The following is a 19,096-nucleotide window of genomic DNA, read 5'->3' as shown; positions in this document are numbered from 1 at the left end:
TTCAAAACTGCTACTAACAGCTTGGATGAATACACGGACACTGTAACATGACACATAAGGTTCTGCGAGGACTCTCGCATTCCCAAAAAGTCTGGTGTCAGCTATAATAACTACGAACCATGGTTTACAACTGAACTCAGGCAGCTTCCTAAAACAAAAGATGAAGCCTGCAGGAGTGGTGACAAAAACCTGTTCAAAACTGCCAATCAAAGCTGGTGGATTTTGCTAAAAAAGAACTGGAAAATCAGTTTTCAACCAACAAGCCATCTACAGTCTGGAAAGTAATGCAGACATTTACCAACTACAAAAAGAAAAATGCCACCCAGCTACTAGACGACCATCAACTGCCCAATACACTAAATGAATTCTACTGCGGGTTTGAAAAGCCACATTCACGCATCATACAGCCCTCACCTTCTTCACACCTGGGTACCTTCACACCTCACCCACACTCTCCCCCCCGACGTCCAGCCACCTCCCCAGGAGAATCAACGATAGAGTTGTAAACAAGATCTTCAGGAGTCAGAATACAAGGAAAGCTCCTGGTCCAGACTCTGTCTTCCCAGCCACTCTGAAGCACTGTGCAGATCAACCATCACCTGTCTTCACAGATATTTTCAACCAGTCACTGGATCTTTGTGTCTTAAATCATCCACAATAACACCTTTTCCAAAGAAACCCAGAGTCTCTTGCCTCAGTGACTACAGACCAGTGGCTCTCACATCGGTGGTAATGAAGGCTTTTGAGAGACTTGTGCTGTCATACCTTAAAACCATCACAGACCCATCGCTTGACCCCAGGCTACAGTCTGCCTACAGAACCAACAGACCTGTGGACGACGCAGTTAACACTGGACTCCATTTCTTGCTCCGACACTTGGAGTGCCCTGAGACATATGTTAGGATTCTGTTTGTGGACTTTAGCTTTGCATTTAATACTATTCTACTAATGCGGACTGAATTCTCACAACTGTCCGTGCCTGATCCAAAATAACATGTTATAACCACGATGGCCCAGTTTTACGCTGCAATCATTGAGTCCATCCTCACCTCCTCCATCACAGCCTGGTTTGGATCAGCCACTGAACAAGACAAGGCCAGACTGCAACGCATCATCCACTCAGCAGAGCGAATAATCGGCAGTAACCTGCCCACCCTCCAGACACTGTACATCACCAGAACCAGGAAACGGGCATACAAAATCTTTGAGGACCCATCTCACCCTGCTCACCACATCTTTCAAGCCTTACCCTCCAGGAGAAGACTCATGGCAATCAGAACCAAGACCACAAGACACGCCAAGAGCTTCTTCCCTCAGGCAGTCTCTCTCATTAACCAAGCCAGTCTCTGAATGGACGTTCAATTAATCGTCAGCTGCAGTGAAATATCCACCAGCATAACCAGTGAACAACTGATAAACTTCCTCTATGATTATATTCTGCACTCTTGCACATTATGCACACATACTGCAAACTCTGTATACATATTGCACTCTTGCACATATAGTTGATTTGGCTGCTACTTAATAACGGCACCATTTAAGAGCCCTTTAAATTATTATACCATTTATATAGTTTATATTCATACTACAAATATTATTATGTACACACATATATAAATATCATAATACCATCATTACTGCCATTAATAAAATTAATTATCATATAATTATCATATTAGCCAATTGCCAATCTAATGGTTATTACCTTTCTGCATATGTCTTTGCTAAATGTTGTATGTTCTTTGTAATGTCATATAAAACCACCACCAGGGCAAATTCCTTGTATGGAAACATATCTGGCTAATAAAAGGATTCTGATTCCGATTCTACACCCTTCATCAGGACTAGAAAACTTCCATCCAGCATTGCATTTCACTTTGACGCTGCCGCTTTTGAAACACTTTTCTGTGATCTAGCTCTTGTTTTGGTCGCCGGCTAGGTTCATTTCAGCTCTCTTAATCTGACATAAACCACACTCACAAACACTTTCGGGTTACTGTGCCACCGGGAAGGGATGGGTTTCCAGCATTTCCTATCCTGGCTATTCTCTTTAGGGACAAACACAAGAATGGAGTCTAGTGATCACACCGGAACCTGACTTACCAGAATGGAGATGTTACAGAGCAGACTCTCATATGCGCGGGATGCTCTGGAATGCAAGGTCTTTACGCCCCACCACTAGAAGCTACACCATCCGACGCCATTTCGTCAACTCTTCCACTTTTGCTCCTTCTTGTCATTTCCAATGAGGAAAGGAGAAGAAACGTATACCGGTCCTGAAGACCGAAGAGAGACCCAAGTCAATATGGGGCCGCCGCTTAGCGGGTCACCGTTAGCCGGGCCTCCGTGACGCCCCCCCGCTCGGAGTAGAATGCTCAGGGATGTCGCAGCCGCCGGCCTCGGGGCCCCGACTCCTCCCTGTCCTCCTGTCCTCTCAAAAAACAGCAATCATTTAAACAAACAAGAGGGAAAATTCAAAAGGCAAAGATGATGTCATGCCTTACCTCAGCACAGCTGCCCACGGCACAAACGACAGCGTGTCACCTTCCTTTAAAAAAAAAGAGAGAGAAAAACAGCAGGAGTGGCCAGAAGAAACGGTTTACTCCAATGTTGCTCATGCAATTCACCTGTACATGTGTTTCCATGATGTCTTGAACTATTCCAGGGTAAATGTCACCTTCGTATCTCACAACACACCATTGGCCAATAAGATCAGGACCCCAAGGAATTTCACATGCGGATGCTTTTTTTGTTTGAGGGGACAAAGGAGCTGCTTGGTGAACCTCAAACCTGAAATGATGTTTGTCATCACATCGGCATTCAAAACTTTGCCTGGTGGTGCAAGGGCAACTGACACCTCGATATAGGATCTCTCCCAGTCCCCCTGTGACCACCTGGTGGATCCTCATAGTTGAAGGCACTGCTGGTAAACTAGGTATCTTTTTACCTACTTCATCCACCTGACTGTCTTGGATGTAAAAAAGTCTAACAGTAGTACTGTTGGCCAAAGCGTGGTATAGGTGCTCTGCTGTAGGGATATCATGGCCCTGGCTAACAAGCCTGTCAGCTGTTCTTTTCTAAAGGCCTCCCACTCCATCTGGAGCACCCTTCCCGTGGCTGGCCTCAAAAAAGTTCCACGTCCCCTGTTTAAAACCCCGATTCAGCAGCTCTGTGCTGAATAGGAAAAAGTTCCCTTTTTGCCTATATTGGGTTGTAGGCCCATGACTAAAGAAATGCACCACTTCAACAGATGGATATGACTTTCTCACCTCTTCCAGGATCGGAGACAAATGTGCCCATATGGCATGAGGGCCCTTTTCCTTTGAAGAAGAAATTGTGCCTAGGCCTGTCGCGATAGTCGATAAATCGATTAATCACACGATAAAAAAATGACCTCGATAATTTTTCCGGCCGCGATAATTTCATTTGCATACTTGTTTGTTATCCGCGACTGAATGACAACTCTCGTTTCCTTAGCGTAGGAGAAGCGAACCCTCTTGTCAGTTGCATTGTCTTTTGTGTGGGGAGCAGAGCATGTGAGCGGAGTGGAGCGGAGCGTGAGCGAGGAGCGGAGCAGGCGGAATTTGGTTAGAGCGCGAAGTGGGTTTTCTAATTAAGACTGGAGCGGTCGCTTTGTCTCGCTCCAATTTCGCTCCGATACCGCTCACACTAGAATTCTGTGGCGTGCCCAAATCTACCCAGAATTCATCTGTACAATTATCAAGACTGTTACACAAATTGGCCGAGATGGAATTCGCAAAGTATTTCACAAAGGAAACTGATAAATCATACAAGTGTACTATTCTTATCAAACGTATAGATGACAAGAATGTACAGCAAGAACAACAATGTGGTGAAACTGTTTCAGTGAGTAAAGATTCACTTTGGAATCACTTTTCTCAGAAACATGAGTGTGCTACGCGAACAAGCGGAAGCCAGAGCAAAACGCGTGCAAGTTTTATATGGTTGTAGCATATCAAGTCTATAAAGTAAATTAAAGTATAAAAGCCTATAAAGTAAATATTGGTAATCAAATAAATTCGTTTTGTCATTCAAAGTAGGTCTAATAAGATTTTTTTTTTATTTCACGTAACGTAAAATTTTATTTTAGAGACGTGCTGCATCAACAGAAAAAAATTGAGGAATTTAAAACGTGTCTGTATATTCTTTAGGCTATTAAACCCACTGATTCCTTTATTTTTAAGCCTATTTTTGTGTGGAATGCCATTGCCAAACCTGTCCGTTGCTGCCGATAGGTTGCTTAAAAATAAATATTTTCTGTTCTGACTGGCAATGTTGCCGTTGCTCATATTTCTTTATGACATAAGGCTTCGGTTTAAGGTGACATTTGTTAGGCATGCAGATTATTTGTTCCTCTTTTAAATTGGAGCGAGCGTGGAGCGATTTGACTGGAGCGGGAGGACATTTTAGTGGAGCGAGGAGCGGTGTTGAGCGGAGCGGCTTAGTGCGAATTAGAGCGGAGGAGCGGGCGGAGCCAACAGCCTCGTGAGCGAGGAGCGGAAATTCTCACCGCTCCGCTCACATGCTCTGGTGGGGAGGCGGCGCTTGTCAGTCACATGGACTTTGTGTGGGAAGGCGGGAGTGCTTGAGGCGACTGCAGAGAAGAGCAAAAAGACGAGACGCAAGTTGTGACATGGAATTGGTTTCAAAGCCAAACGCGACAGCTGCCGTGTGGGAGCACTTCGGATTCAAACCGAATGACCGTGGTGAACCACTTAACCTGAGCGAGCTGGTATGTCGCATTTGTTGTAAAACAGTATCGACTACAACCGGTAACACAACAAACATGCACATGCACCTAAAACACAATCATCCGTTGCAGTTTTCCCAGATGGGAAAAAAAAAACTACAACAGATGTCTTAATCTTCCCGACAGTGCACCATAACTGGGGCATTTAGTCGACAAACAAAGTACAAACAGGACAGTGCAAAATGGTGTGCACTCACCGACAGTGTAGTTCGCTTGATTGCTAAAGAGATGATGCCCTTTAGTATCGTCGAAAAGCCGGCATTTCGACGAATGCTGCAAACATTTGACAGCCAGTATGAATTGCCTGGGAGAACATACGTGTCACAAACGGCAATTCCACAACTGTACAACAGCATTAAAGATGACATACTAAACGAGATCAAAGACATCCAATTTTTCTCTGCCACTACGGATATGTGGTCAAGTTCAAACATGACCCCCTATATGAGCTTGACTATACACTATATAAGTGCTGACTGGAGCCTGCACTCCAAGTGTTTAGAGACCAGGTATGTCCCAGATAACCATACTGCTGACACCCTTGGAGAAAACCTGAAGTCTGCTGTAGCAGATTGGGGACTGTATGAGCACAAACTAGTTTGCATCACTACAGATAATGGTGCTAACATTGTTGCTGCAATAAGGGATCTTGGCTGGCCATGGCTCAATTGCTTTGGTCACAACCTCCATCTCGCTGTGTCCCATGGTCTGGACAGCAACAAAGATCGGACAGAGCGTGCCATAGGACTCTGTAAAGGTTTGGTCAACACATTCAACCTGAGCTGGCTTAAGAGGAGAGACCTGAGGAAGGCACAGAGTGAGGCTAATCTCCCCCAACACAGTCTAATACTGCTGAGTGGTGTTTAATTCATAGATAAAATATTTATATAATATGCTCATTTCGGTTCATTTTCCCGACCGACAACCGCCGCTTGTTATCCGATTTTTATCCGTTAATATTATAAGATTATAATATTGAATTGGCATTAAGTAAAAAAATAAATTGACACGTGTCTGTGATCCGTTAAAAATAAAAATCACGGGTTTATTTTAACGTGCAAACGAAACATGCAGAACAGATCAACAACAGTAGTTACAGAACCTGGATTCACATAAAATTCACGCACCTGCAGCATTTCTGACAGTGACAACAGAAAAAAAAACAATAAAATAATATAAATAAAAAACATAAGATAGGCCTACAATAAATATATTTTATTAACTTAAATAATTAACAAATTATGATGACAAAAAGAAAACACTGAATCAATTTGAAGCTTTAAAAAAAAACGGCATTTTTTTCATCAAATAAAAATAGCAGGCCTACCTTAATCCACAGCTTGGATTATATATATATATTACCATGCAGCAAAAAAACAAAAAAGCAAAAAAAACCTTTACCATAGTATGATAATCGGTCAAAATGTTTACTTTCGTTTAACGGTTAAATGGTCAATATGAGCATTAATAAAAATAATGGACATGTAAAAAGAAGTTATTTTATTTAAGAATGTTGATAGACAAACTAATGAACAAGAACAATATTATCTTTCACACAGGATGTTGTCACACGATGGGGCACTAAGCAGAAGATGGTAGAGAGGGTGCTGGAGCAACTCCCAGCCATAAGACGTGTCCTGGTTGAAGACAAAAAACATAGCCACCTCAACCCAACCTGGCAGGATGTTGCTGTGTTGGAGTCTATCAACGCAGCAATGAAACCACTGGCTGACTTCACAGACATCCTCTCAGGGGAAAAATACGTCACGGTGTCCTCGGTTAAGCCTGTGTTGGAACTGATTAAAGACGACCTTCTCTCTCCAGGCCCTGATGACACTGCACTGACAGCCAGTATTAAACAAAACATGTGCAGGGTACTGACTGAAAAATACAGCTCACCTGCAATCAATGTCCTACTTAGAAAGGCCACCATCTTGGATCCAAGGTATCGTGGCAGCATGGAGGAGGCAGGTGCATTGGATGATGTCAAACATCAGCTTGTGCAAGAGCTATTGGACTTAGGACCAGAAGAAAGTGGAGAAGGTACAAGTGGTGAGAGCTGCAGCAAAGCCACTGGAGGAAATGAGGATGAACCTACTGCTGCCGCACTCACCAAGAAGAAGAGGCTGAGTGACCTTCTTCAAAACAGAAGAGCTCGTAATCTCAGTCAGGCCCAGGCTGCATTTCCAAAAAGAGTGCTGGCTGATGCAGAGCTGACTAAGTTCCTCCAAGAGGATGCAATTGATGCATCTTGTGATCCCTTGGTGTGGTGGCATGACAATCAAAGAAGATATCCTTTGATGGCCAAGTTGGCCCAAAAATACATGTGCATTTCTGCTACAAGCACCAGCTCTGAGAGAATGTTTAGCACAGCTGGCAACATTGCTACTCCTGAGAGATCCTGCCACACAAAGTCAACATGTTGGTATTTCTTGCACGGAATCTGCCATAAAATCACTATCTCTCTCTCTCATCATTGGTGTACATAGACTGCAATTCACTTTTTTTGCTGGAGAAATTATTTTTCAAAAGTTTTTTGCATATGGCTTGAGGCTTTTTGTTTGTTTGTTTACAAAGGTCCTAACAGGCAGTTTTGCCTGTTATGGAATGCATGTTGAGCCTATTGTTTAATATTTTTTGAAGTGCAATTTTGTTTACATCCATTTTATTTATTGTTTTTGGTATTTATTCAAGTGCATTTTTTGTTAACAGAGACTGAGAGTCCATTGCTTTTATTGTTTTTGGTTGTTTTGTTCATTGTTATTGTGGATATTTAAAATGTTTTCCATTTTCAGTGTTAAATAGTCTAAAAATAAACGTTTCTGAATTTTGAAAGGCGTATGTGCATTATTATGCCATTATCATTATTCTAGATGAAAATGGTCTCAGATCGACAATATTATCGTTTATCGCGATAATTTCTTGGACAATTTATCGTCCAGCAAAATTTGTTATCGTGACAGGCCTAGCTATCGCTTGTCGTAGGTTCAGAGGTAGGCAAACATATGATGCAGTTGCATCTGAACGCGAGGATATTTTTTCCCAGTATGGATTAGCTGCGCAGAGTCCAGCGGGAATTAAAATATAATATCAGGAGGTGCAAGGCCAGCTACAAGAAGAAGCTTGAGCAGGGGATGGAACAAAACAACATTCGTGGGTTATGGAGGGGACTGAAACAAATCTCAGGCCATGGGAAGAGTGTGGATGCTCTCCAGGTTATAGGAGACCAGGCACGGGCAAATGAACTGAATTCGTTTTTCAACAGATTTGACTCTGCCCGGCCCCCTGCCCCCTCTTCACACCTCTCCAGACCAACCATCCCCCTTCAGCTGCCACCATTCACACCTCAGCTCCCTGCACAGCACTCTCCCCCTCCTCCCACTGTCACTGAGGGCTCAGTTTCAGCTTTAGTCCATTCAACACCCATCCCCCTCTGTCTCACTCTGGATCAGGTTAGGAGGGAGCTAAAAAAGACCAAGGCCAGGAAGGCCACAGGCCCTGATAACATCAGCTCCAGGCTCCTCAGGGAATGCGCAGACCAGCTCTGTGAGGTTGTTCTGTTCATGTTCAACCTGAGTCTCAGTCTGGAGAGAGTCCCGGCGCTGTGGAAGACCTCCTGTGTGGTCCCAGTTCCCAAAATATCACATCCTAAGGAACTGAACCACTACAGACCTGTTGCCTTAACCTCCCACCTGATGAAAGCCATGGAGAGGACCATCCTCACCTACCTCCGAAATCAGGTGAGCTCAGCACTGGATCCGCTGCAGTTTGCCTATCGATCTGGCATCGGAGTGGATGATGCCATTATCTACCTGCTGCATCGGGCCCTGTCTCACCTGGAGGCCCCTGGGAACACTGTGAGGGTCATGTTTTTTGATTTCTCAAGTGCTTTTAACACTATTCAATCATCACTGTTGAGAGGGAAGTTGGAGACTGCAGGTGTGGACCAACATCTGGCTGCTTGGATTTTAGACTACCTCACTGACAGGCCACAATTCGTCAGGTTGCGTGACTGTGTGTCAGAGGTGGTAGTCTGTAACACGGGGGCTCCTCAAGGGACGGTACTCTCCCCATTTTTGTTCACCATGTACACAGCTGATTTTAAGTACAGCTCCCATCACTGTCACCTGCAGAAATTCTCAGACGACACCGCCATTGTTGGTTGTGTGTCCGGGGAGAATGAGCAGGAATACAGGGGGGTCATCACTGACTTTGTGAACTGGTGTGAGGAAAACCACTTGCTACTGAACACCAGTAAGACAAAGGAGCTGGTGCTCGACTTCAGAAGGAACGCTTCAGTGCATACTCCTGTGAGCATCCAGGGCTCGGACATTGATATTGTGGACACTTTTAAATACCTGGGTGTTCATCTCAATAATAAATTGGACTGGTCAACAAACACAGTTGCCCTGTATAGGAAGGGCCAAAGTCGCCTCCACCTGTTGAGGAGACTGAGGTCCTTCGGGGTGTGCAGAGAACTCCTACGGACTTTTTATGACACAGTAGTGGCCTCAGTAGTTCTCTACGCTGTTGTGTGCTGGGCAGGGAGCAGCTCGGACAGAGACAGGAAAAAACTTAACAAGCTTGTTAAGAAAGCTGGCTCTGTCCTGGGCTGCACACTGGACACCATCGAGGAGGTGGCGGACAGAAGGATGCTATTAAAACTGTCATCCATTATGGATAACCCCTCCCACCCCCTGCACCACACTGTGGAGGCTCTGAGCAGCTCCTTCAGCACAAGACTGTTACACCCTCAGTGCAAGAAGGAGCGCTTCCGTCGATCATTCCTCCCCACAGCTATTAGACTTTACAACACATCACTGCAGTGACCACATAATCAATCAATATATATATAATCCCTGTATATGTACATATGTGTGTATATATATGTATATGTGTGTGTGTGTGTGTGTATATATGTATGTATGTATATATATATATATATATATATTTCAGCAGCTGCTATCCATATACCTAGCATTGTGTATATGTCTCTTTTTTCTTACATTTTTACTTATATATTTTTACAGTTTTAGAAATTGTTTTTCTATTGTTTTTATTATCTGTATTGTTATTTTTTTGCTGATCCTATGGATCCTGTCCTTTTTTTGTACTGTCTTTTTTTTCATTATTGCTGCTGTTTTCTCAAAGAATTTCCCCATTGTGGGATTAATAAAGTCTAATCTAATCTAATCTAATCTAACTGCTGAAAAGGTGACAGAATGTGTGACAGACAATGGCAGCAACTTTGTTAAAGTGTTGCAGGAATACCAACAAGTCGAATCTGCGGAGGATGAAGAGGAGGTGGAGGAGGATGATGGGGAAGTGGCCTTCACAGACCTCCAAAGCGTTCTCACTGAAGGATATGATGAGGATGCCCAGCAAGGGATGTGTGTGCTGCCTGCACATTACAGATGTGCAGCTCACACACTTAACCTCATTGCCACCAATGAGATTGCTAAATGGTTGGCATCAAACCAAGAATCCAGGGCCGTTTACCGCAGTTCCACAGCTAAGTGTTCAGCACTATGGACCAGAGCTAGCCGGTCCACAGTTGCATCGGAGTGCCTAGAAAAGATCAGTGAAAGGAAGTTGATTGTGCCCTCGGTAACCCGGTGGAACTCATTCTATGACGCCTATGTTCGGATCATAGAAATGCAACTAACTGACATTAACAATCTATGCACGCAGCTTCAGGTCAAATGTATGCATGACAGGGAATACCAGTTTCTAAAGGAATACTGCTCCATTCTGAAGCCTTTCAGCATTGCACTGGACATCCTGCAGGGTGAGGAAACTTGTTTTTATGGGACACTTCAACCAACGCTTGAAGTTCTTATGGCCAAAACTTTAGCAATGCAAAATGGACTTTCACAAATGACCACTGGGTTGCCTGAAATAATTGTGGGAGCGATTAAAACTCGCTTTGCCACAACAATTGACTCCAAGGAAGCCCTACTGGCCACCGTCTCGCTGCCCAAGTTTAAACTGCGATGGGTAAAAGAGGAAACCAGGAGAGATCATATCAAGTACCTCCTCACCACTGAGTGCCGCTCTCTAACAGTAGAAGAGATTGATGCTCGTCAACCTGCTGTAGTCACCTCCCGTGAGGATGACCTCTTTTCATTTGATGAACAGCCCAATGCCATGGCTGATGCACCTATGTCAGTGGAAACGGAGGTAACATCTTATTTAAATTCTGATCCAGTAATGGAAAGCCTGCATGAGTTTCCAAGAATCAAAAAAATTGCGCTAAGCTATAATGCACCAACACTGTCCAGTGCACCGGTCGAAAGACTTTTCAGTCTTGGGAGTCTGGTACTCACCCCAAGATGCAACCGTCTTGGTGATGGACGCTTTCAGCACCTTATTCTGATGCGCTTCAAAAGATATTTCAGTCAAGGGGGTATAATGGAATAGGCTAGCCCCCACCATAGCCGTAAACACAGCCTTGATTTGCACATTACCTGTGTTTTATTTTTGGCAGGAAACACAAGATTTTTAAATTAAATTTTCCTGTAGGTCATGTCTGACTTTTTTTTAAGTTTGATTATTGAACCATATTTGCTGTGAGGCCTTGTAGGCCCAAATACCTTAATTTCAGTTTTGTATTTCTATTTCTTTTATTTTCATTTTTTTTCTTTTATGACTTCCCTTTTTACTGAACTTTTTTTTTTACTTAAATGACTAAGCCATAATTCCTGTTAGGCCTTGTAGGCCCAAGCACTTTAATTTCATTTTTGTATTCTTGAAAAGTGTGTTTAGTTCTATAGTTTCATAGAGTCATGTCTTGTTCTTGTAGCCTAAGTGGACTGATTTAGTCTTTTTAGAGGCATATAGGTCTCTATTTGATCTGTTTTCTTTTTAAGAAGTTAGGCTGTGTTTAGCCCATATGTTTATTTCTATGGACTGAAATGACTGAGGTTGGTCCTCTAATTGCACTTTTATACTGAGAAAGCATAAGCTATGTTCATCATGCTCACTTTGGGCATTACAGTTTTGTGTTGTAAACAACTTGAATTCAAAGTGAATAAAATAATGGCAACGCAAAAAAAATCTGCATCTTAAGTTTACATATAGTCCTGTTGTGTCTAATACGAATATACCCAAGCTATTTACAGATATTGCCAGATAATCACTTTACCTCTACCATAATTTCAACAGACTCATTTGTGTGATTCTGGCTGTCATCCTGTCTTGCATGGTCTTAAGTCTTCACTTTGCCAATTATAAACTATATTGTTAGTACCCTGGATAGGCCACAGTCATTATGCTACATCACATCGCCCTCTATAGGATGCAAAATGCCCTGCAGAACAATTGTCATTTTAGAATGTTATACTTCTATAATTATGTTGGTGAAAGTAACTCAAAAGTAATACAGGAGTGATGTAACGTATTACATTTCTGAGACAGTAATATTGTAAGGTAAGGGATTACTTTTAAATGACAGTAACAAGTAATCTGTAATGTATTACAGTTTGGAAGTAACTTGCACAACACTGTTCGTGACTTAGCAAACTGCATGTCCTTCATCTCATCTGTATGGCCCATAGAGCTGTGTATCGGAGAGTCTGGCAACACGTCACGTTTCAAGATACAGGAATTGCAATTCAATATGCTGCTATATTTTGCAATTTTTAAATCTGATGTTAGGAAAACTTGTCATAGTATAAAAAGCACACCACGTACAAATGGAAGAAATCTGAGTAAAAATGTAAACTTTTTTTAACGCAACCATAATAGAGGGCTCGATTTGCATTTATCACAGTCCCTGTAACAATCTAACGTCATATATAGCCCCACAACTATTTCGGATTTCAGCCAACGATGGTAGTTACTAGTCTGCAGTGTTGTGCAGGTTACCGAAAATGACTAGTTATCAATTACTGCATATAAAAGTAATTATAATAAGGGTGGGACTGGACCGTGTGTCCGCGAGGAGTTTTCACGTGTGGTGCACAGGTGCACTTTAACATCGCGCCGACATCGGGGTAATATGGGATCAAATGTTCGGTGGTGATGTTTCTGCAGCACAGATATGTTTGCCGATGGATTTTCAAGCACCGCGGAGACATAGTGCCAATGCATGTGTGCTCTCTGGGTAGTTATATTATTTTAGTGTTGCTGCTGTGACAGTGCCAGAGAATACAACTGTCTAATTGTATCTATCAGCGTACCTATAACATATCACCCATTCATTGCGCCACGGTAAGGTAGGATGGCGTTACATCATAAACAGGAAATTAGGGGAACATGCTGCGCCTTTATCCAGTAATATTTTCACGCAAGACAAAGGTAAGAGTCCGTTGAAATTTCAGTACTTTGCGTTTTTTAATTTGAAATGGTAATTAGTCACATTACTCCTTACAGACAAAAGTAGTGGAATTACAGTAATGCGTTACTACCAACATTGCTAGGTATACCTATAGGTTTGCTAATGCTAAGGTTAGTAGTGCAGCCTTATGCTACTTCCTCTCGCAAGATAAGACAGCTTTACTGTGCAAATACAATGAGATGTCTTTGGAGCAAGCCTGTCGACGCCATATGAAGAACAAAACTACAAGTAAAATACAATATGAAAAGATAACTGCAAGCAGTGACTATCGGGTCCAAAGCTAATGGACAGAAGCAATGAAGAGGAATGAAATGAATGGCATAAAATTAGAAGTTCACTAAATATTGGAAATGAAGTACAGATTGTAATTGATGAGCAATGCATTTAAATAGTCAGAAAATAGGAAATGCTACTATGAGATGATAGCTAACATTTGATCATTTCTATAGAAATGTTTATCAAGGTACGATAAAGGGAAAAAGGTAGATGAGAAACAGAAGGGAAATGTGGTGACTAGCTGTTGGAGAAATATTGCAATTGCTGCAGTGTACACAGGCTGAAGTAACATTGAAGTTTGATAGATTTCTAAAAATTAAATGGCAGAAATATATAAGCAGATTAAAAATATGGACTTAGATGAAAGGTGATTAATTTTTAAATGTTTAAATAAACAATAAGGAGATGTCAGCTGCATTAACCAAGGTTGGTCTTAGACATATTAGGACAGTGGCTAAATTGGAAATGAAGTACAGACTGTAACTGATAGCCAATGCATTTAAATAGTCAGAAAATAGGAAATGCTACTATGAACATGCAGCTTTCTGGTTTTACTCTCTTTTCCAGTGCCTTATCTTCATATCAGTGACACCATACTCACCACATCAAGTTTCCCTGCGCCCATTTTTTCGACAACTAAAGCGTTCTCTAAAGAACTCAGAGACTGCACACAGACAGTATGAACTACAAACAGATACCTGAAGTGAAATGCACCAGAAATCATCTCCACACACTATAGTCTGACAGCAAAGGTACTTTGAGTAAAATGTGCTGTTGCTTGTGGATATTTCTTGCTGTGATGTCTCACAATTTTTTTTGTAGTATTTATTTAGTTATTTTCAGTTTTACTCTGCAATAACAAAACATTAATGATGTGTTGTAACAGTTCTGTACTACATAATATGTTATGTAATTTACAGTCATGATGCCATGGTTAAATTGATGTCAAAATAACGATCCAGCTTTGTTTGTGATGCCTGTGTTGACTTACACTAAATTGTATATTCAAAAGAAGATTGCCATGTTGGGAGTTTTGTAGTATATATATATATCAGTGCTACTATCACACTTTGTAGTCTTTATACACTGTTTATGTAAGAATGGTATGCACATCATATGCAAAATATTATGTCAATTGTGCTAGCTCAATTATTGTGGCCTCAATCTACTTTTTCAGCCTCCTCAAACAATGACACAAACCTAAATGTTTGGCTAAGACAAATGTAGGTAATAACAATTTTACAATGTGTATAATGTGTTTTCTATTATGTCTCTAATGAATAATAATAAATATTATAATCATTAATACAGTCATCATTCTTAAGCATGTTAAATATACATGTAAATGTCAGAATAAATTTCAATTAGGGTAGGTGAAACAGGCAGTAAAGGAAATATACATACAAAAAGTATTACAATGTCCTAAGCAACATTTAAGGAAAAACACACTGACATTCTATAGTAAATGGCCATAATGTATAATATTAGCCTGCTGTATGCATGCAATCCCTCGTGTGGCAGTTTGGCTACTGCCATTAGCAGAAGCAGCCTAAGTACACCAATATAGGATAGAATATAGAACCCTTCGGTGAAGTGCCTCAGCCCAAAAGAATGTGTGGGTTGTGTCAGATGGTCTAAGTAGTCGGCAGAAATAGGCACCTGCATACCTAATATTTTAAGTCTGGATCATACAAATTAAGCTTACTTTATACTACCTCAGTGAACACATGCTGTCTTCTACATTCAAAACAACAGTGGCTTACTCCATTTGTAAAGTATTCTTCTAGAAATGAAATAGAGGACGAACTCCACCTGCTGGCGAATATATAAAAAAAAAATCCAAAAAAAGTGCAATATAAATACAGCACCATCTCCACCTACTGGCCAATTTAATACAAAAAAGTGAAAAATCTGCAACATATACTGCATGGCTTATAAATAAAATCTGATAATTTTCTATGTCAAATAGCAGAAAAATGAAAGAAGCTTAAAAATATGGACTGAGGTGAAGGAAAAAATAACAATTCTTTGAAAGTATTATGAAAGACATTTCAGCTGCATTAACGATGGTGGGCATTAGACATATTAGGACAGTGGCTGTAGTACCCCGGTTTGACCGATTGCCACCAAACTTGGAAGGTATTTCTGAAGTCCAGTAATATATATGTGAGTCAAATGTTGTGAGGATTGGATGAAGCATGCCAGAGATATAGCTGTTTGATTGAAATGGGCATGGAAATGGTGTGGCCAGCAGGGGGAGGCAGCGCTCCATTTTAGAAATTCTATTCAATACTTTCAGGCCTTCTTATGTGTAAATTAAATCTGATAATGTTCTATGAGGCAAATCGGTGGAAAATGAAAGGAAATTTAAAATATGGACCTAGGTAAAGGGAATGGGAACAACTGATTTAATGTTTGATGAGAAATAAGTACATTTCAGCTGAAGTTGCTAAGGTGGGTCTTAGAAATATATGGACAGTGGCTGTAGTGCCCCCATTTGACCGTTTGGCACTAAAGTTGGAGGGTCTCTCTGGGGTGCAGTGCTATATTAAGCGGTCAAATTTAGTGAGGATTGGTTGAAGCACGGCTGAGATTTAGATGGTTGATTGAAATGAACATGGAAATGGTGCAGGTTGGGTGTAGCTGGTGGCCATAGCATACAGGTAGGTCAAGATATTTTTATGAATCATACATAAGGGCAGTGTGCTGATTGATCTACTACCAGAATGAGCTACTTGGGCTGGACATTGTAGGAGTTACAGTAATATGTCATTTATTAGGTTTTTAAACATCACAAGTCAATGCAAATGACTATCATTGAGCATTGCATATATCTTGATTTGACATGACACAAAGAAATTGCAGCACAAATGATTTTAACCAGTAATATGTCAATTGATCAAAAATGAGATAAATGTAAGTTGAATTGATTTTTCAGGTTTATACAGACATGTTATATTGCTGTAGCGCCCCCGTTTGACTGATTGGCACCAAATTTGGAGGGGCCTTCTGAAGTACTATCCTACACAACATATTAAAGTTTGGTGATGATTGGCTTAGGCATGCCTGAGATATAGCTGTCTGACTGAAATGGCCATGGCACCTGTATGGTTTGGGTGTGGCTGGTGGCCGAACCTCATGGAAAGTTTAGGATTTTTTTAATATTTATTTATTATGACTGTCTCCTGATTTAAATGATACCAGATTTGTGTAGGTTTGGTGAAAATCCTAGGAGGCTAACGAAATGTCTTGTTTTCAGACCAATATGAATTATGCAAAAATGCTAAGGTGCAGAAGCAAGTTCTACATGTTGTTTGATTTGGCATGTCGTACTGAATTGACCTGGCAGTAAATGTTGATTGTAGGCTTCACCATTCTCGAGAAATAGGCAGAAACGCAAAAGTTGTCACTGTAGCGCCCCCATCTGACCGAGTGAGGTGTCCTTTACAGGGTAGGCAGAGGGTGAGAGCACAAATGTATCACCCAAATTTGATTTAGATTGGTCATTGATAAGCCTGTCAAATGGCTGCTTGATTTTGATTGGACGATGGCGGCCACTCTTTAAGGACGAATTACTGCCATTGTATGTGACTGACCACAGGCTGCGTCCTAGTACATATCTGCCAAATTTCAGTTAGATTGGCCAAGGCAGTCAGGAGATACTGCCAGTTTTTAGTTGTAGCGCCCCCTATTGACGAAATGTGGCCCGCCTTGGACCGTGTCCCCAGGATGGTGTTGCGAGGTAGGATTTCAAATTTGGTCAAGGTAGGCCAAGGAATAGCCAAGTTATAGCCGTCAGACCAAAATGGGCAAAATTTGGCCATTGTTTGGGCGTGGCTAATGGCCGTAGGATATAAAAATGTCTGAATTTTGTTGATGATTCTTGATCAGCTCAGAGTTCTGATTCGTTTGACACCTCATTTGTCTGATTTGGTAGAACAAGCTAGGACTTGAAGGGAAAAGTAGGATTTGCAAATTATGCAAATTAGCAAAAAATCTAAGTAGGCGGAGCTTCATAGTCCAAATGGCAAGTTGGTAGGGCTTTGCTGTCTGTATATGTAGAACAAAGAATTTCGATTGTAGGACTAACAGGACAGGAGATATCGACTGGGTAGGACAACCTGAGTAGTGGGTAGGAATTGACATCATCTGACCAAGTTTGGTTGGTCTAGCTCTTACAGTTTAGGCTGTACATTCAGTTTTAGGGCAGGAAAAAAATAATAATAAATCATTCTGTAAATGATCTTGAGATGGTGGAATTAGTACAGGATTCTTGCCCTTCTTGATCTCGTTTTCTGTAATAATCAGGATAGGATTGGAAAATTAGAGGTTTTAGACCCATTGTACGGTAGTGATCATAACATGGTTAAATTCGAGGTTAATTTTAGTGTCCGAAGAGCAAAGTCGAAATTAAAAGTATACAATGTTAGGAAGGCTAACTTTAATGGTATGAGACGGAAATTAGAAACTGTAAACTGGACAGAGTTAAATAGCAAAACAGTTGAAGAGGCATGGGAATTTTTCAAAAGCACATTGTTGCAAGTGCAAGAGGACTTCATACCTGTTTCCAGCAAAACTAAATCTAGGAAACAACAACAAGGTGTCTTTTTTTTCATTATTGCTGCTGTTTTCTCAAAGAATTTCCCCATTGTGGGATTAATAAAGTCTAATCTAATCTAATCTAATCTACAGTAATCTAATTTACTAAGGAAATTAAGAATAAAGTCAGGAGGAAAAGGGCACTGTTCCACAATTGGAAAATAACTAATGATTTCAAAATTAAGCAGGAGTATCTAAGTCTACAGGCAGAGTTAAAAAATGACATTAGGCTATCCAAGAGGGATGTACAAAGAAAAATTGCATTGGAGGCTAAGCATGACAGTAAAGGTTTCTTCCAATATTTTAACTCCAAGAAAGCACTAAAAGCTGAAATCACTAATTTGCCGGATAGTAAGGGACTTATAATTGATAATGAAATTGATATGGTAAATGAGTTTAATGATTATTTTTCAAGGGTGTTCACAATAGAGAACACAAGTAACTTACCACCAATTAATACGAATACAGCATCGTCTATGACCAATATATGTATAACTGAGGTTGATGTGATACTAAGCCTAGCTAAACTCAAAATAAATAAATCACAGGGGCCTGATGGCATCTTACCTATAGTTTTAAAAGAGATGAGGGATATTATTAGCCAACCTTTAACTTTAATATTCCAGAAAAAGTTATCTGCGGGTGTGGTACCATCAGATTGGAAGCATGCTAATATAACACCCATATTCAAAAAAGGGGATAGAAGTAATCCAGCAAACTATAGGCCAATCAGTTTAACTAGCATTACTGGAAAAATAATGGAAGCTATAATTCAAGTGAAAATGGTTGATTACCTAGATGCAAATAACATCATAAAGGATAGCCAACATGGATTTAGGAGAGGTAGATCCTGCTTAACGAATCTACTTGAGTTCTTTGAGGAAGCTACAAGTGAAATTGATCACAAAAAGGCCTATGATGTGATTTACTTAGATTTCCAGAAGGCCTTTGATGTTGTCCCCCACAAATGGCTCTTACTAAAGCTTAAAGCTGCAGGGATTTTAGGAACTGTGGCAGCTTGGATCAAAAACTGGCTAACTGACAGGAAGCAGCGAGTAGTTATTAGAGGCACAATGTCACAGTGGGCCTCCGTTCATAGTGGGGTACCGCAG

Source organism: Paramormyrops kingsleyae, chromosome 18 (genome assembly GCF_048594095.1).
Source record: "Paramormyrops kingsleyae isolate MSU_618 chromosome 18, PKINGS_0.4, whole genome shotgun sequence".
Lineage (NCBI taxonomy): Eukaryota > Metazoa > Chordata > Actinopteri > Osteoglossiformes > Mormyridae > Paramormyrops > Paramormyrops kingsleyae.
The sequence above is the reverse complement of the archived record's forward strand: the minus strand, read 5'-3'. Positions refer to the sequence as shown.